Source organism: Portunus trituberculatus, chromosome 10 (genome assembly GCF_017591435.1).
Source record: "Portunus trituberculatus isolate SZX2019 chromosome 10, ASM1759143v1, whole genome shotgun sequence".
In the NCBI taxonomy this organism is placed as follows: domain Eukaryota; kingdom Metazoa; phylum Arthropoda; class Malacostraca; order Decapoda; family Portunidae; genus Portunus; species Portunus trituberculatus.
In genome coordinates, this window is record NC_059264.1 from 314677 (window position 1) to 319082 (window position 4406).

Below are 4406 nucleotides of genomic sequence, written 5' to 3' on the forward strand. Positions count from 1 at the left end.
GAGTAGGGAAAGTAATGGGAAGGACAGAAGGAGAAGGAGAAGTAGAGGGAATGAAGAGGGGAGGGAGGAGAAGGAAGGAGACAAAGAGGGAATGAGAAGGGGAAGGAGGAAAGGAAAGAAGAGAGAGAGGGAGAGGGGAGGAGAGAAAAGGAGAAGAAAGGAGAGGGAAGGAGAGGAAAAGAAAGAGGAGAGGGGAAGGAGAGGAGGGGTAGTGGCTGGAGGGGGGGGATGCTTTCACCTGATAAAAGCTTTCAATATGAGCCAGTGGTGATTGGTGCACGGCGGGACAGAGGCAGACAGACAGACAGACAGACAGGCAGGCAGGCAGGCAGGCAGGCAGGAAGGCAGAGCTGGATAGATAGCTGGGAAGTACAGAGACAGAAAAGTGAAGGAACGTTTAAGTATGGATAGATAAGTGAAGGAACGTTTAAGTGTACATAGACAAATGAAGGAACGTTTAAGTATGGATAGATAAGTGAAGGAACGTTTAAGTATGGATAGATAAGTGAAGGAAGGTTAAAAAATGTGTATCTTGATTGATGGATTGATAGAAAGATATAAAAGATAGCTAGGAGGTAGAAAGATAGAGAGATAAGTGAAGGATTGTTTAAAAATGTATATCTACTTAATTGATTAATGGATTGATTGGTGTATAAGATAGCTAAGGAAGTAGAAAGAAAGATTATTGTATGTAAGATAGCTGAGAAGTAAAAAGATAAACAGATAAGTGAAGGATTATTTAAAAATTTGTATCTTCTTTTTAATTAATGGATTGATGGGTAGAAAGGTATACAAGATAGCTGGAAGATAGAGATAGATAGATAATTGTATGTAAGATAGCTGGGAGGTAGAAAGATAGGCAGATAAGTGAAGGAGTGTTCAAATATTTGTATCTTATTTGATTGTTGGATTGATAGGTAAAAATGTATACAAGATAGCTCTATTTTCAAAGCCCACAGAAATGACTACGTTGGTTTTGAAGTGTGGTTTTGCTATTGATAACGTAGAAATCAAGTTCATTTGTCACTAGAACCATCAAAATACTCTTAAAAACCCGTGTGACTGAAATTAGAGTCTTTTATAAATAGAGGTTATATTGCCACTAATTTCAAAGCCCACAGACCATTATCTTGGTTTTTAAAGAGTGTTTTTCCTATTGATAACGTAGAAATCACGTTAATCTGTCACTAGAACCATAAAAACTCGTGTGACTGAAACTAGAATCTTAGAAAATAGAGATAATATGGCCACTCTTCAAATACCTTAGAAATCACTACCTTGTTTGTTATTTGACTGATGGATTGACAGATAGTAAGGTATATAAGGTGGCTGGAAAGCAGATAGACATATAGATTAATACAGAAATGCGTTAATAGTTGCATTGGGTTGATTGATGGAGTGATTGTTTGAAAGATATATAAGAATTGACGTCAGCTTGTCTCTTCCTTACCTTTCTTTCTCAGTGTTTTACAATTTTTAAGAATCGTTACTTCCTATTAGAGAGAGAGAGAGAGAGAGAGAGAGAGAGAGAGAGGGAGGAAATATATGTGACAGGAAAGAATTCCAGAGTAGAGAGAGAGAGAGAGAGAGAGAGAGAGAGAGAGAGAGAGAGAGAGAGAGAGAGAGAAACACTAAAACCAGCACATTATCTCACACACACACACACACACACACACACACACACACACACACACACACACACACACACACACACACACACACACACACACACACACACACACACACACACACACACACACACACACACACTGAACAATTCCCAGCAGTACATGATATTGTTTTTAGCACGCCAAGCACTCACTAAGCTGCCAAGATAAGCCCCGGTATCTCAACCAGTGGAGATAGACTGACCAGGAAGGGAGGAAACAGTGCGGAGAATGCCTGTGTTTTAACCTCTTCAGTACCACGACGCGTTTTCATATTCTGCTTACTATTTGGTGATTCTATACAGCTTCAGAAACCTACGTGGGGGGGGTTAAAATAATGAAGACTGTGGCTAATAATCTTCTGACCTTCGTAGACGCTTCCTAACGTAATGAAATTGTCTAAACTCAAGGTAAAAATGCATCCTAGTACTGAAGATGTTAAATAGAAGAACCTCTTGTTGGTGGGGATTTAAAATAAGGAAGACTGTGGCTATTAATCTTCTGACCTCCATAGACGCTTCCTAACGTAATAAAATTGTCTAAAAATCCCCAAAACTCAAGGTAAAATCACATCCCAGTAGTGAAAATGCTAATAGAATTACTCGTGCGTCTTGTCACCAACACTACCACTTATAGAGAGAGAATATGTGTGTGGGTTAAAATTCTTGGCTTTTTGCTTGTGTTGTGATTTAAATGGGTGTGTTATGGGTATAGCTGGATGTGTAATGGGTCAAGTTGGATGTGTTTTGGGTACGTTCTGTGTGTTATGGGTAGATTGAGTGTGTTTTGGGTTAGTTATGTGTGTTTTGGGTCCAGTTGGGTGTGTTTTGGAGTTAGTTTCGTGTGTTGTGGGTAGACTGAGTGTGTTTTGGGTTAATTTTGTGTGTTTTGAATCTAGTTGGGTGTGTTTTGGGTATGTTCTGTGTGTTATGGGTAAGTTCAGTGTGTTTTGAATTAGTTTTGTGTGTTATGTGTGCTTTAGTTGAAATAGTGTGTGTTATATGTACTTTTTGTGTGTTGTGGATAGGTTCAGTGTGTGTTGTGGGTGAGTTTAATTGTGTTTTGGTACAGTTGAGAGTTTTGATGTGTTAGTTTGATGTGTTTTGGGTTAAATGAGTGTGTTTTAGGTAGATTTTATGTGTTATGGATAAGTTTTGTTTGGTACTGTAGGTCGAGTTGTGTTGAGGTTTAGTTGTGTGTGTTATGCATTAATTTGCGTGTGATGGGTAGATTGAGTGTGCGATGTGTCAGTAGGGAGTGTTTTGCTAGAGTTGCGTTGTGTTTTGGGTTTAGTTATGTGTTATAGGTGAGTTTTGTGAGTCGTGAATGAGTTGCCTTGTGATCTGATGTACGTAGTCGAGTGTGTTATGGGTGTGTTATGGATGTGTTATGGGTGTGTTATGGGTGTGTTATGGGTGTGTTATGGATGTGTTATGGGTGTGTTATGGGTGTGTTATAGGTGTGTTTGGGTGTGTTTGGGTGTGTTATGGATGTGTTATGGGTGTGTTTGGGTGTGTTATGGGTGTGTTATGGGTGTGTTATGTATGTGTCATGGGTGAGTTGATTGTGTTATGGGTAAGTTTTATGTGTTATAGGTGGATAGAAGTCCTTGTATAATTGAAAAAGGAGAGAGAGAGAGAGAGAGAGAGAGAGAGAGAGAGAGAGAGAGAGAGAGAGAGAGATCAGTGGCTATACTATTACTTTTCATTAATAGCGAGTGTCGGAACAGGCAGGGACATGTCGACACGAAATTATTAGTGTGTGGAGTGTAATAAGGAAGTGGTGGTGGCGGTGGTGGTGGTGGCGGTGGTGGTGGTGGTGGTGGTGGTGGTGGTGGTGGACAGTGATATGGTAAAGGAACAGAAAATGAAAATAAATAGTAAAAAAAAAGACACGAAGGAAAGGAAAGATAACAAAAGAGTAACATAAATAGAAGACAAAGGAGAAGAGAAAAGAGGAAGGATGGAAAGAGGAAACAAAGAGTAGTAAATGAGAAATAAAGAAAGGAAAGCAAATAGGAAGGTGAAAAGGGATAGAATGAATAAAGAAAGAAAGAAAGACAAGAAGAAAGTATAAAAAAAGAATTGGGAATAAAGAAGGAGAAAGAAAGATGATAAACAGAGGGGAGACCTGTGTGTGTGTGTGTGTGTGTGTGTGTGTGTGTGTGTGTGTGTGTGTGTGTGTGTGTGTGTGTGTGTGTACTTATAATTTATTTCGAGTATGTACGCACGTAGTATATTCCAGAGAGAGAGAGAGAGAGAGAGAGAGAGAGACACACACACACACACACACACACACACACACACACACACACACACACACACACACCTACTATTTTCACTTACCCCTCCGCTCTCCAAACACTCCTCTTATACCTTCCCTTCCTTACCTCCCCTCCCTTACCCTCCCCACTTCTACCTGCTTCCCTACCCCTAAAAAGCAGTAATTAGCCTCATCACACCTGCACAGAACGGCCCTCCAGGTGAACTTAATTACCTTTCAGCACAACGCGCTCTATTAACCCTCTCAGTACTGGAATGCATTTTTTACCTTAAGTTTAGGTACGATTAGACGATTTTAGATACATTAGGAAGGGTCTATGGAGGTCAGAAGATGAATGGCCACAGTCTTCACTATTTTAATCCCCCATGAGTTTCTGAAGCTGTAAAATCACCAACTAGTAAGCAGAATGAATATGGAAACGCGTCCTGGTACTGAAGGGGTTAATTACTTCGCCAG